Genomic DNA, 13,927 nt, shown 5'->3' on the forward strand with positions numbered 1-13,927 from the left:
GCCTCCCAGGGCCCTGTTCCTTGCTTGCGGCGCCGAGCCTTGGGTCCTTCATCCACACGCCTGGCCAGCAGCGGCCAGGGCTTCGGGCGTGACCCATCGTGGCTGCATGGGGCACGTGCCACGGAGCAGGTCCCTCTGATATATCGCCTCCCCTCTGTCCTTAGAAACCCCTTCCCAAGGGAGGATCTCGCCTTGACGACCAAGTCTTGCTTCTCCTAGCCCCGCCCAAAGGGCCCGTGTCTCAGATCGCCGGGGCATGGGCCTGCCCCGATCGCTCCCTCGGTAAGCGCGTTGTGGGTGGGCAGGGACCTCACGCGTCGCCCCCGGCTCGCTTGGGTCAATGATGAGAAATCATATGGTCTCGAAGAGCGATGATGACCTAAAAATCATGCTCAATAGGATTACGCTGAGGCCCAGTGCAGAGGACCGTGCGGGGATCAGCATCCCGCAGACCCTCGGGGCATTGAGGGCTCGCTGCAGCTGGGCGCTAGAGGAGAAGGAACTCTCGAGCGTCTCTGCGTTGGGCCCGGAACGTAGGCGCACCTGCGGGTGCCCACGGGGCTGTTCCGGCACTCATGCTTGCCCACCGTCCCAATCCTCTTCCCAGGACAGCTCCCCGGGAGCCATGGCTTGGCCCTCCTCGTCCCCTCGTGTCCTTCGGCGGGCCTGGCTGGCAAGGTTCTCGGTGCGTCGACAAGCAACATAGGTGAGCGGAAGCCTCTGGGCTTGGAGGGAGGCCCGAGACGCCTTGGGAAGCGGGTAGCCCAGCAGTGACTCTGCAGCAGGCCCTGGGCTTGGGGTGGCGGTCCTCGTAGTGCAGACGTCGTTGACCTCCCCGTGAGCGGGTGCCCTTGAGCCATCCCAGGTGCAGGGAACGCGAACGTGGGGCCGGGTGGCTGGCAAGTCCTGGAAAGCGCGGAGTGGCCGCCATAGGCCCAGGTGCCCCTGAGGCCTCCTGACCCATCCGGGCGTGTCCCGTGGGCCCAGGAACGTAGGGCACGTGAGACCTGTGGTCTCAGAAGCTTCTGTGTCCTTCAGCCACTGGGTGCTGCTCGAGGCCCGGGACTTGGCATGTTTCGGCGGGCTGACGAGGCCTGAGCTCCGGTGCCCCAGCGCACACGCCCAAGGTGCTGGAGACCCCGCCAGGCTGCTTCCGAAGAGCGCAGGAGGATTCCTTGTGCTCGCCAGACAGCCAGGTACCACTGGGCCTAGGGGTAGGATCTGCGAGTTCCAGGCCCTATCAGCCATTGCGTCGGAGCCTCTCCCCTGAGACTCTCAAGCACCTGGGATGGGTCCTGACGAAGCGGCGCTGCACGGCGAGAGTCCGGACCCTCGCCCGGGGCGGCCAGTGGGCGGTATGCCTGGCCGTCGTGGTGGACAGTGACCTGGCATTCAGTGCTCGGCCCTGGGGCAGCCCTGGGCCCGAGCTACCTTGGGCTTCCAGGGTAGGGGCTCAATCCTTGGCACCCAGGTGGGACCAGTTGTGGGTGGGTGGCGTCCCGGCCCACAGTCCCTGACCGCCCCCCTCAGCTCACGTCCTCGGGAGAAGGCGGGGACCCGTCGAAACCCTGTGCTCCGTGCCATGCTCACGTGCCGTTGTGCCGACGGCTGGGCTCGCCCAGGGGCCTTGATCTCCCTTGTTTGGGGATGCCCAGGTAAGGGCAGCTGGCACCCTGGGCCCTGCTCCGTCTGTGCGCACATCAGCCGTGCGTGGGTCGGCCATATGCCCGGCCGCCACCGGCCAGTTCTTAGGGAAAGGTAGCCCTCGGCCGTCTGGCCGGGGCCCCAGACCGGGGCGTTTGGACAGCTGGTCTCTCCGTGTCTCCTCAGAAGCCCATCCACCATCGAGGAGATCGCCCGCACCATCTCGTCTTGCCTGGCCCAGCCCTGCCCACAGGTCCAATGTCTCAGGACCCCGGCGCATGGCGCAGTCCGGCACGCGGCCCCGGTAAGCGGGGTCTGGGTGCGACGGGACCGCACGCATCGCCACCAACTTGCTTGGGTCAATGATGAGAACTCATATGGTCTCGAAGAGCGATGATGACCTAAAAATCATGCTCAATAGGATTACGCTGAGGCCCAATGCAGGCGTCTGTGGCGGGATCTCAGCATCCCCCGGAGCCTCGTGACCCTGGAGGGGCGCTGCAGTTGGGAGCTTGAGGCCAAGGATCCCTCGGGGATCCCTGCTCCTGCCCTGGACCGCCCGTGCACGTCGGGGGCCCCTCGAGGTGTTGAGGCAGGCGACCGGACTAGAGACCGAATCCCCCTCCGAGGACAGCTTCTCGGGAGCCATGCCTCACGAACCCTTGTCTCCTTGTGTCTTGCAGCGTGCCTTGGGCGCCAGGTGGTAGGCGCAGCGTTGCCCAAGACAGGTGAGTGGGAGACTCTGGGACTGGCGGGAGATGGCAGGCGCCATGGGCACAGTCCGCGAGGCCCCAGTCACGGCATGGGCACTGGCTCCACCGCTGTGCTAGGGGTGGGGGCCCCCGTTGTCCACACCGCGTTGGCTTGCCCGTGAACAGGCTCCCTTGAGCCATCCCAGGTCAGGGAATGTGAACGTTGGGCCGCGTGACTGGCAAGACTGGATCCCGGGGGGATGCCGCCATCGATCGGCGTGTCCCTGAGGCCTCCTTGGACCTCCCTTTGTGTCCTGTGGGCCCGCGAGGAGACGGGTCGGAGGACCCTTGGCGTCAGGGGCTTCTGTCCCCCTGAGCCAGTGGTGGTTGCTCGAGGCAACCCCAGCGCATGTTGCCTGGGGCTGGAGAGGGCAGAGCTCCTGCCCTATGAACCAGAATCCCAAGGACGTTGGGAGCCTGGGAGGCTGCTGAACTACAGCCCTCCCTGTTTCCTTGGGCTGACGATTGAGCATGGTTTGGCTGGCCTTGGGCAAGAATGGGCGAGCCCCAGGCCCCAGCGGGCACTGGGCGAGAGCCTGTCCTCCCAGGCCCAAGAGGAGGGGCCGCCACGCGGGGAGACTCAGGACCCCGTTGCAGGGCAGGGCAGTGGTCTCCTGCCTTGCGCTGTTGGGAGACCGTGACCCGCGACTCCCACTCCAGACCTTTACCATCCGGGCATGGGGGCGAACGTTGGCTTCGAGTGCCAGCGCCCGGATGCATGGACGACAGCCTGGCCAATCTGGGGTCGGCGTCTTCCTGGCCGTACGTTCTGGGGCCGCCCCCGTTGGCTTGGGGCCCCGGTAGGCATCGAGGTGTTAGGCATCGATAACCCAGCTTTCCCGGCCACGTCCTGGGGCCTTTCTCAGCAAGGGGTGGCTCCCACAGGGGCCCTGATATCCACTCTTTCTGGAGGCCCAGGGATGGACAGCGGCCTCCCAGGGCCCTGTTCCTTGCTTGCGGCGCCGAGCCTTGGGTCCTTCATCCACACGCCTGGCCAGCAGCGGCCAGGGCTTCGGGCGTGACCCATCGTGGCTGCATGGGGCACGTGCCACGGAGCAGGTCCCTCTGATATATCGCCTCCCCTCTGTCCTTAGAAACCCCTTCCCAAGGGAGGATCTCGCCTTGACGACCAAGTCTTGCTTCTCCTAGCCCCGCCCAAAGGGCCCGTGTCTCAGATCGCCGGGGCATGGGCCTGCCCCGATCGCTCCCTAGGTAAGCGCGTTGTGAGTGTGCCGGGACTCACGCGTCGCCCCCGGCTCGCTTGGGTCAATGATGAGAACTCATATGGTCTCGAAGAGCGATGATGACCTAAAAATCATGCTCAATAGGATTACGCTGAGGCCCAGTGCAGAGGACCGTGCGGGGATCAGCATCCCGCAGACCCTCGGGGCATTGAGGGCTCGCTGCAGCTGGGCGCTAGAGGAGAAGGAACTCTCGAGCGTCTCTGCGTTGGGCCCGGAACGTAGGCGCACCTGCGGGTGCCCACGGGGCTGTTCCGGCACTCATGCTTGCCCAACGTCCCAATCCTCTTCCCAGGACAGCTCCCCGGGAGCCATGGCTTGGCCCTCCTCGTCCCCTCGTGTCCTTCGGCGGGCCTGGCTGGCAAGGTTCTCGGTGCGTCGACAAGCAACATAGGTGAGCGGAAGCTTCTGGGCTTGGAGGGAGGCCCGAGACGCCTTGGGAAGCGGGTAGCCCAGCAGTGACTCTGCAGCAGGCCCTGGGCTTGGGGTGGCTGTCCTCGTTGTGCAGACGTCGTTGACCTCCCCGTGAGCGGGTGCCCTTGAGCCATCCCAGGTGCAGGGAACGCGAACGTGGGGCCGGGTGGCTGGCAAGTCCTGGAAAGCGCGGAGTGGCCGCCATAGGCCCAGGTGCCCCTGAGGCCTCCTGACCCATCCGGGCGTGTCCCGTGGGCCCAGGAACGTAGGGCACGTGAGACCCGTGGTCTCAGAAGCTTCTGTGTCCTTCAGCCACTGGGTGCTGCTCGAGGCCCGGGACTTGGCATGTTTCGGCGGGCTGACGAGGCCTGAGCTCCGGTGCCCCAGCGCACACGCCCAAGGCGCTGGAGACCCCGCCAGGCTGCTTCCGAAGATCGCAGGAGGATTCCTTGTGCTCGCCAGACAGCCAGGTACCACTGGGCCTAGGGGTAGGATCTGCGAGTTCCAGGCCCTATCAGCCATTGCGTCGGAGCCTCTCCGCTGAGACTCTCAAGCACCTGGGATGGGTCCTGACGAAGCGGCGCTGCACGGCGAGAGTCCGGACCCTCGCCCGGGGCGCCAGTGGGCGGTGTGCCTGGCCGTCGTGGTGGACAGTGACCTGGCATTCAGTGCTCGGCCCTGGGGCAGCCCTGGGCCCGAGCCACCTTGGGCTTCCAGGGTAGGGGCTCCGATCCTTGGCTCCCAGGTAGGACCAGGTGTGGGTGGGCGGCGTCCCGGCCCACAGTCCCTGACCGCCCCCCTCAGCTCACGTCCACGGGAGACAGCGGGGACCCATCGAAACCCTGTGCTCCGTGCCATGCTCACGTGCCGTTGTGCCGACGGCTGGGCTCGCCCAGGGGCCTCGATCTCCCTTGTTTGGGGATGCCCAGGTAAGGGCAGCTGGCACCCTGGGCCCTGCTCCGTCTGTGCGCACATCAGCCGTGCGTGGGTCGGCCATATGCCCGGCCAACACCGGCCAGGTCTTTGGGAAAGGTAGCCCTCGGCCGTCTGGCCGGGGCCCCAGACCGGGGCGTTTGGACAGCTGGTCTCTCCGTCTCTCCTCAGAAGCCCATCCACCATCGAGGAGATCGCCCGCACCAGCTCGTCTTGCCTGGCCCAGCCCTGCCCACAGGTCCAATGTCTCAGGACCCCGGCGCATGGCGCAGTCCGGCACGCGGCCCCGGTAAGCGGGGTCTGGGTGCGACGGGACCGCACGCATCGCCACCAACTTGCTTGGGTCAATGATGAGAACTCATATGGTCTCGAAGAGCGATGATGACCTAAAAATCATGCTCAATAGGATTACGCTGAGGCCCAATGCAGGCGTCTCTGGCGGGATCTCAGCATCCCCCGGAGCCTCGGGACCCTGGAGGGGCGCTGCAGTTGGGAGCTTGAGGCCAAGGATCCCTCGGGGATCCCTGCTCCTGCCCTGGACCGCCCGTGCACGACGCGGGCCCCTCGAGGTGTTGAGGCAGGCCACCGGCCTAGAGACAGAATCCCCCTCCGAGGACAGCTCCTCGGGAGCCATGCCTCACGAACCCTTGTCTCCTTGTGTCTTGCAGCGTGCCGTGGGCGCCAGGTGGTAGGCGCAGCGTTGCCCAAGACAGGTGAGTGGGAGACTCTGGGCCTGGCGGGAGATGGCAGGCGCCATGGGCACAGTCCGCGAGGCCCCAGTCACGGCATGGGCACTGGCTCCACCGCTGTGCTAAGGGTGGGGGCACCCGTTGTCCACACCGCGTTGGCTTGCCCGTGAACAGGCTCCCTTGAGCCATCCCAGGTCAGGGAATGTGAACGTTGGGCCGCGTGACTGGCACGACTGGATCCCGGGGGGATGCCGCCATCGATCGGCGTGTCCCTGAGGCCTCCTTGGACCTCCCTTTGTGTCCTGTGGGCCCGCGAGGAGACGGGTCGGAGGACCCTTGGCGTCAGGGGCTTCTGTCCCCCTGAGCCAGTGGTGGTTGCTCGAGGCAACCCCAGCGCATGTTGCCTGGGGCTGGAGAGGGCAGAGCTCCTGCCCTATGAACCAGAATCCCAAGGACGTTGGGAGCCTGGGAGGCTGCTGAACTACAGCCCTCCCTGTTTCCTTGGGCTGACGATTGAGCATGGTTTGGCTGGCCTTGGGCAAGAATGGTCGAGCCCCAGGCCCCAGCGGGCACTGGGCGAGAGCCTGTTCTCCCAGGCCCAAGAGGAGGGGCCGCCACGCGGGGAGACTCAGGACCCCGTTGCAGGGCAGGGCAGTGGTCTCCTGCCTTGCGCTGTTGGGAGACCGTCACCCGCGACTCCCACTCCAGACCTATACCATCTGGGCATGGGGGCGAACGTTGGCTTCGAGTGCCAGCGCCCGGATGCATGGACGACAGCCTGGCCAATCTGGGGTCGGCGTCTTCCTGGCCGTACGTTCTGGGGCCGCCACCGTTGGCTTGGGGCCCCGGTAGGCATCGAGGTGTTAGGCATCGATAACCCAGCTTTCCCGGCCACGTCCTGGGGCCTTTCTCAGCAAGGGGTGGCTCCCACAGGGGCCCTGATATCCACTCTTTCTGGAGGCCCAGGGATGGACAGCGGCCTCCCAGGGCCCTGTTCCTTGCTTGCGGCGCCGAGCCTTGGGTCCTTCATCCACACGCCTGGCCAGCAGCGGCCAGGGCTTCGGGCGTGACCCATCGTGGCCGCATGGGGCACGTGCCACGGAGCAGGTCCCTCTGATATATCGCCTCCCCTCTGTCCTTAGAAACCGCTTCCCAAGGGAGGATCTCGCCTTGACGACCAAGTCTTGCTTCTCCTAGCCCCGCCCAAAGGGCCCGTGTCTCAGATCGCCGGGGCATGGGCCTGCCCCGATCGCTCCCTAGGTAAGCGCGTTGTGAGTGTGCCGGGACTCACGCGTCGCCCCCGGCTCGCTTGGGTCAATGATGAGAACTCATATGGTCTCGAAGAGCGATGATGACCTAAAAATCATGCTCAATAGGATTACGCTGAGACCCAGTGCAGAGGACCGTGCGGAGATCAGCATCCCGCAGACCCTCGGGGCATTGAGGGCTCGCTGCAGCTGGGCGCTAGAGGAGAAGGAACTCTCGAGCGTCTCTGCGTTGGGCCCGGAACGTAGGCGCACCTGCGGGTGCCCACGGGGCTGTTCCGGCACTCATGCTTGCCCACCGTCCCAATCCTCTTCCCAGGACAGCTCCCCGGGAGCCATGGCTTGGCCCTCCTCATCCCCTCGTGTCCTTCGGCGGGCCTGGCTGGCAAGGTTCTCGGTGCGTCGACAAGCAACATAGGTGAGCGGAAGCCTCTGGGCTTGGAGGGAGGCCCGAGACGCCTTGGGAAGCGGGTAGCCCAGCAGTGACTCTGCAGCAGGCCCTGGGCTTGGGGTGGCTGTCCTCGTTGTGCAGACGTCGTTGACCTCCCCGTGAGCGGGTGCCCTTGAGCCATCCCAGGTGCAGAGAACGCGAACGTGGGGCCGTGTGGCTGGCAAGTCCTGGAAATTGCTGAGTGGCCGCCATATGCCCAGGTGCCCCTGAGGCCTCCTGACCCATCCGGGCGTGTCCCGTGGGCCCAGGAATGTAGGGCACGTGAGACCCGTGGTCTCAGAAGCTTCTGTGTCCTTCAGCCACTGGGTGCTGCTCGAGGCCCGGGACTTGGCATGTTTCGGCGGGCTGACGAGGCCTGAGCTCCGGTGCCCCAGCGCAGACGCCCAAGGGGCTGGAGACCCCGCCAGGCTGCTTCCGAAGAGCGCAGGAGGATTCCTTGTGCTCGCCAGACAGCCAGGTACCATGGGCCGAGGGGTAGGATCTGCGAGTTCCAGGCCCTATCAGCCATTGCGTCGGAGCCTCTCCCCTGAGACTCTCAAGCACCTGGGATGGGTCCTGACGAAGCGGCGCTGCACGGCGAGAGTCCGGACCCTCGCCCGGGGCGGCCAGTGGGCGGTGTGCCTGGCCGTCGTGGTGGACAGTGACCTGGCATTCAGTGCTCAGCCCTGGGGCAGCCCTGGGCCCGAGCCACCTTGGGCTTCCAGGGTAGGGGCTCCGATCCTTGGCTCCCAGGTAGGACCAGGTGTGGGTGGGCGGCGTCCCGGCCCACAGTCCCTGACCGCCCCCCTCAGCTCACGTCCACGGGAGACAGCGGGGACCCGTCGAAACCCTGTGCTCCGTGCCATGCTCACGTGCCGTTCTGCCGACGGCTGGGCTCGCCCAGGGGCCTCGATCTCCCTTGTTTGGGGATGCCCAGGTAAGGGCAGCTGGCACCCTGGGCCCTGCTCCGTCTGTGCGCACATCAGCCGTGCGTGGGTCGGCCATATGCCCGGCCCCCACCGGCCAGGTCTTTGGGAAAGGTAGCCCTCGGCCGTCTGGCCGGGGCCCCAGACCGGGGCGTTTGGACAGCTGGTCTCTCCGTGTCTCCTCAGAAGCCCATCCACCATCGAGGAGATCGCCCGCACCAGCTCGTCTTGCCTGGCCCAGCCCTGCCCACAGGTCCAATGTCTCAGGACCCCGGCGCATGGCGCAGTCCGGCACGCGGCCCCGGTAAGCGGGGTCTGGGTGCGACGGGACCGCACGCATCGCCACCAACTTGCTTGGGTCAATGATGAGAACTCATATGGTCTCGAAGAGCGATGATGACCTAAAAATCATGCTCAATAGGATTACGCTGAGGCCCAATGCAGGCGTCTGTGGCGGGATCTCAGCATCCCCCGGAGCCTCGGGACCCTGGAGGGGCGCTGCAGTTGGGAGCTTGAGGCCAAGGATCCCTCGGGGATCCCTGCTCCTGCCCTGGACCGCCCGTGCACGTCGGGGGCCCCTCGAGGTGTTGAGGCAGGCCACCGGCCTAGAGACCGAATCCCCCTCCGAGGACAGCTCCTCGGGAGCCATGCCTCACGAACCCTTGTCTCCTTGTGTCTTGCAGCGTGCCTTGGGCGCCAGGTGGTAGGCGCAGCGTTGCCCAAGACAGGTGAGTGGGAGACTCTGGGCCTGGCGGGAGATGGCAGGCGCCATGGGCACAGTCCGCGAGGCCCCAGTCACGGCAGGGGCACTGGCTCCACCGCTGTGCTAGGGGTGGGTCCCCCGATGTCCACACCGCGTTGGCTTGCCCGTGAACAGGCTCCCTTGAGCCATCCCAGGTCAGGGAATGTGAACGTTGGGCCACGTGACTGGCATGACTGGATCCCGGGGGGATGCCGCCATCGATCGGCGTGCCCCTGAGGCCTCCTTGGACCTCCCTTTGTGTCCTGTGGGCCCGCGAGGAGACGGGTCGGAGGACCCTTGGCGTCAGGGGCTTCTGTCCCCCTGAGCCAGTGGTGATTGCTCGAGGCAACCCCAGCGCATGTTGCTTGGGGCTAGAGAGGGCAGAGCTCCTACCCTATGAACCAGACTCCCAAGGACGTTGGGAGCCTGGGAGGCTGCTGAAGTACAGCCCTCCCTGTTTCCTTGGGCTGACGATTGAGCATGGTTTGGCTGGCCTTGGGCAAGAATGGGCGAGCCCCAGGCCCCAGCGGGCACTGCGCGAGAGCCTGTCCTCCCAGGCCCAAGAGGAGGGGCCGCCACGCGGGGAGACTCAGGACCCCGTTGCAGGGCAGGGCAGTGGTCTCCTGCCTTGCGCTGTTGGGAGACCGTCACCCACGACTCCCACTCCAGACCTTTACCATCTGGGCATGGGGGCGAACGTTGGCTGCGAGTGCCAGTGCCCGGATGCATGGTCGACAGCCGGGCCAATCTGGGGTCGGCGTCTTCCTGGCCGTACGTTCTGGGGCCGCCCCCGTTGTCTTGGGGCCCCGGTAGGCATCGAGGTGTTAGGCATCTATAACCCAGCGATCCCGGCCACGTCCTGGGCCCTTTCTCAGCGAGGGGTGGCTCCCACAGGGGCCCTGATATCCACTCTTTCTGGAGGCCCAGGGATGGACAGCGGCCTCCCAGGGCCCTGTTCCTTGCTTGCGGCGCCGAGCCTTGGGTCCTTCATCCATACGCCGGGCCAGCAGCGGCCAGGGCTTTGGGCGTGACCCATCGTGGCCGCATGGGGCACTTGCCACGGAGCAGGCCCCTCTGATAGACGGCCTCTCCCTCTGTCCTTAGAAGCCCCTTCCCAAGGGAGGATCTCGCCTTGACGACCAAGTCTTGTTTCTCCCAGCCCCGCCCAAAGGGCCCGTGTCTCAGATCGCCGGGGCATGGGCCTGCCCCAATCGCTCCCTCGGTAAGCGCGTTGTGGGTGGGCAGGGACCTCACGCGTCGCCCCCGGCTCGCTTGGGTCAATGATGAGAAATCATATGGTCTCGAAGAGCGATGATGACCTAAAAATCATGCTCAATAGGATTACGCTGAGGCCCAGTGCAGAGGACCGAGCGGGGATCAGCATCCCGCAGACCCTCGGGGCATTGAGGGCTCGCTGCAGCTGGGCGCTAGAGGAGAAGGAACTCTCGAGCGTCTCTGCGTTGGGCCCGGAACGTAGGCGCACCTGCGGGTGCCCACGGGGCTGTTCCGGCACTCATGCTTGCCCACCGTCCCAATCCTCTTCCCAGGACAGCTCCCCGGGAGCCATGGCTTGGCCCTCCTCGTCCCCTCGTGTCCTTCGGCGGGCCTGGCTGGCAAGGTTCTCGGTGCGTCGACAAGCAACATAGGTGAGCGGAAGCCTCTGGGCTTGGAGGGAGGCCCGAGACGCCTTGGGAAGCGGGTAGCCCAGCAGTGACTCTGCAGCAGGCCCTGGGCTTGGGGTGGCGGTCCTCGTAGTGCAGACGTCGTTGACCTCCCCGTGAGCGGGTGCCCTTGAGCCATCCCAGGTGCAGGGAACGCGAACGTGGGGCCGGGTGGCTGGCAAGTCCTGGAAAGCGCGGAGTGGCCGCCATAGGCCCAGGTGCCCCTGAGGCCTCCTGACCCATCCGGGCGTGTCCCGTGGGCCCAGGAACGTAGGGCACGTGAGACCTGTGGTCTCAGAAGCTTCTGTGTCCTTCAGCCACTGGGTGCTGCTCGAGGCCCGGCACTTGGCATGTTTCGGCGGGCTGACGAGGCCTGAGCTCCGGTGCCCCAGCGCACACGCCCAAGGTGCTGGAGACCCCGCCAGGCTGCTTCCGAAGAGCGCAGGAGGATTCCTTGTGCTCGCCAGACAGCCAGGTACCACTGGGCCTAGGGGTAGGATCTGCGAGTTCCAGGCCCTATCAGCCATTGCGTCGGAGCCTCTCCCCTGAGACTCTCAAGCACCTGGGATGGGTCCTGACGAAGCGGCGCTGCACGGCGAGAGTCCGGACCCTCGCCCGGGGCGGCCAGTGGGCGGTATGCCTGGCCGTCGTGGTGGACAGTGACCTGGCATTCAGTGCTCGGCCCTGGGGCAGCCCTGGGCCCGAGCGACCTTGGGCTTCCAGGGTAGGGGCTCAATCCTTGGCACCCAGGTGGGACCAGTTGTGGGTGGGTGGCGTCCCGGCCCACAGTCCCTGACCGCCCCCCTCAGCTCACGTCCTCGGGAGAAGGCGGGGACCCGTCGAAACCCTGTGCTCCGTGCCATGCTCACGTGCCGTTGTGCCGACGGCTGGGCTCGCCCAGGGGCCTCGATCTCCCTTGTTTGGGGATGCCCAGGTAAGGGCAGCTGGCACCCTGGGCCCTGCTCCGTCTGTGCGCACATCAGCCGTGCGTGGGTCGGCCATATGCCCGGCCAACACCGGCCAGGTCTTTGGGAAAGGTAGCCCTCGGCCGTCTGGCCGGGGCCCCAGACCGGGGCGTTTGGACAGCTGGTCTCTCCGTCTCTCCTCAGAAGCCCATCCACCATCGAGGAGATCGCCCGCACCAGCTCGTCTTGCCTGGCCCAGCCCTGCCCACAGGTCCAATGTCTCAGGACCCCGGCGCATGGCGCAGTCCGGCACGCGGCCCCGGTAAGCGGGGTCTGGGTGCGACGGGACCGCACGCATCGCCACCAACTTGCTTGGGTCAATGATGAGAACTCATATGGTCTCGAAGAGCGATGATGACCTAAAAATCATGCTCAATAGGATTACGCTGAGGCCCAATGCAGGCGTCTCTGGCGGGATCTCAGCATCCCCCGGAGCCTCGGGACCCTGGAGGGGCGCTGCAGTTGGGAGCTTGAGGCCAAGGATCCCTCGGGGATCCCTGCTCCTGCCCTGGACCGCCCGTGCACGACGCGGGCCCCTCGAGGTGTTGAGGCAGGCCACCGGCCTAGAGACAGAATCCCCCTCCGAGGACAGCTCCTCGGGAGCCATGCCTCACGAACCCTTGTCTCCTTGTGTCTTGCAGCGTGCCTTGGGCGCCAGGTGGTAGGCGCAGCGTTGCCCAAGACAGGTGAGTGGGAGACTCTGGGCCTGGCGGGAGATGGCAGGCGCCATGGGCACAGTCCGCGAGGCCCCAGTCACGGCATGGGCACTGGCTCCACCGCTGTGCTAAGGGTGGGGGCACCCGTTGTCCACACCGCGTTGGCTTGCCCGTGAACAGGCTCCCTTGAGCCATCCCAGGTCAGGGAATGTGAACTTAGGGCCGCGTGACTGGCACGACTGGATCCCGGGGGGATGCCGCCATCGATCGGCGTGTCCCTGAGGCCTCCTTGGACCTCCCTTTGTGTCCTGTGGGCCCGCGAGGAGACGGGTCGGAGGACCCTTGGCGTCAGGGGCTTCTGTCCCCCTGAGCCAGTGGTGGTTGCTCGAGGCAACCCCAGCGCATGTTGCCTGGGGCTGGAGAGGGCAGAGCTCCTGCCCTATGAACCAGAATCCCAAGGACGTTGGGAGCCTGGGAGGCTGCTGAAGTACAGCCCTCCCTGTTTCCTTGGGCTGACGATTGAGCATGGTTTGGCTGGCCTTGGGCAAGAATGGGCGAGCCCCAGGCCCCAGCGGGCACTGGGCGAGAGCCTGTTCTCCCAGGCCCAAGAGGAGGGGCCGCCACGCGGGGAGACTCAGGACCCCGTTGCAGGGCAGGGCAGTGGTCTCCTGCCTTGCGCTGTTGGGAGACCGTCACCCGCGACTCCCACTCCAGACCTATACCATCTGGGCATGGGGGCGAACGTTGGCTTCGAGTGCCAGCGCCCGGATGCATGGACGACAGCCTGGCCAATCTGGGGTCGGCGTCTTCCTGGCCGTACGTTCTGGGGCCGCCCCCGTTGGCTTGGGGCCCCGGTAGGCATCGAGGTGTTAGGCATCGATAACCCAGCTTTCCCGGCCACGTCCTGGGGCCTTTCTCAGCAAGGGGTGGCTCCCACAGGGGCCCTGATATCCACTCTTTCTGGAGGCCCAGGGATGGACAGCGGCCTCCCAGGGCCCTGTTCCTTGCTTGCGGCGCCGAGCCTTGGGTCCTTCATCCACACGCCTGGCCAGCAGCGGCCAGGGCTTCGGGCGTCACCCATCGTGGCCGCATGGGGCACATGCAACGGAGCAGGTCCCTCTGATATATCGCCTCCCCTCTGTCCTTAGAAACCGCTTCCCAAGGGAGGATCTCGCCTTGACGACCAAGTCTTGCTTCTCCTAGCCCCGCCCAAAGGGCCCGTGTCTCAGATCGCCGGGGCATGGGCCTGCCCCGATCGCTCCCTAGGTAAGCGCGTTGTGAGTGTGCCGGGACTCACGCGTCGCCCCCGGCTCGCTTGGGTCAATGATGAGAACTCATATGGTCTCGAAGAGCGATGATGACCTAAAAATCATGCTCAATAGGATTACGCTGAGACCCAGTGCAGAGGACCGTGCGGAGATCAGCATCCCGCAGACCCTCGGGGCATTGAGGGCTCGCTGCAGCTGGGCGCTAGAGGAGAAGGAACTCTCGAGCGTCTCTGCGTTGGGCCCGGAACGTAGGCGCACCTGCGGGTGCCCACGGGGCTGTTCCGGCACTCATGCTTGCCCACCGTCCCAATCCTCTTCCCAGGACAGCTCCCCGGGAGCCA

At 66.0% G+C, this 13,927-nt stretch overlaps 9 non-coding genes across 9 annotated transcripts; all 9 read left to right on the forward strand.

Annotated features, from left to right (window-relative positions):
• Positions 1 to 334: 334 nt before the first annotated feature.
• Positions 335 to 415, forward strand: LOC122895100. The gene has a single exon (XR_006382084.1). It is a non-coding gene; the product is annotated as a small nucleolar RNA SNORD115 (small nucleolar RNA).
• A 1,585-nt stretch (positions 416 to 2,000) lies between these two features.
• LOC122895034 lies at positions 2,001 to 2,081 on the forward strand. The gene has a single exon (XR_006382022.1). It is a non-coding gene; the product is annotated as a small nucleolar RNA SNORD115 (small nucleolar RNA).
• A 1,578-nt stretch (positions 2,082 to 3,659) lies between these two features.
• Positions 3,660 to 3,740, forward strand: LOC122895035. Its single transcript, XR_006382023.1, has one exon. It is a non-coding gene; the product is annotated as a small nucleolar RNA SNORD115 (small nucleolar RNA).
• Positions 3,741 to 5,325: 1,585 nt separating this feature from the next.
• Positions 5,326 to 5,406, forward strand: LOC122895036. Its single transcript, XR_006382024.1, has one exon. It is a non-coding gene; the product is annotated as a small nucleolar RNA SNORD115 (small nucleolar RNA).
• A 1,578-nt stretch (positions 5,407 to 6,984) lies between these two features.
• LOC122895090 lies at positions 6,985 to 7,065 on the forward strand. The gene has a single exon (XR_006382072.1). It is a non-coding gene; the product is annotated as a small nucleolar RNA SNORD115 (small nucleolar RNA).
• Positions 7,066 to 8,650: 1,585 nt separating this feature from the next.
• On the forward strand, positions 8,651 to 8,731 carry LOC122895037. The gene has a single exon (XR_006382025.1). It is a non-coding gene; the product is annotated as a small nucleolar RNA SNORD115 (small nucleolar RNA).
• Positions 8,732 to 10,310: 1,579 nt separating this feature from the next.
• On the forward strand, positions 10,311 to 10,391 carry LOC122895101. The gene has a single exon (XR_006382085.1). It is a non-coding gene; the product is annotated as a small nucleolar RNA SNORD115 (small nucleolar RNA).
• A 1,585-nt stretch (positions 10,392 to 11,976) lies between these two features.
• On the forward strand, positions 11,977 to 12,057 carry LOC122895038. The gene has a single exon (XR_006382026.1). It is a non-coding gene; the product is annotated as a small nucleolar RNA SNORD115 (small nucleolar RNA).
• A 1,578-nt stretch (positions 12,058 to 13,635) lies between these two features.
• Positions 13,636 to 13,716, forward strand: LOC122895091. Its single transcript, XR_006382073.1, has one exon. It is a non-coding gene; the product is annotated as a small nucleolar RNA SNORD115 (small nucleolar RNA).
• The last annotated feature ends 211 nt before the right edge of the window (positions 13,717 to 13,927 follow it).

Source organism: Neovison vison, chromosome 13, assembly GCF_020171115.1.
Source record: "Neovison vison isolate M4711 chromosome 13, ASM_NN_V1, whole genome shotgun sequence".
NCBI lineage: Eukaryota > Metazoa > Chordata > Mammalia > Carnivora > Mustelidae > Neogale > Neogale vison.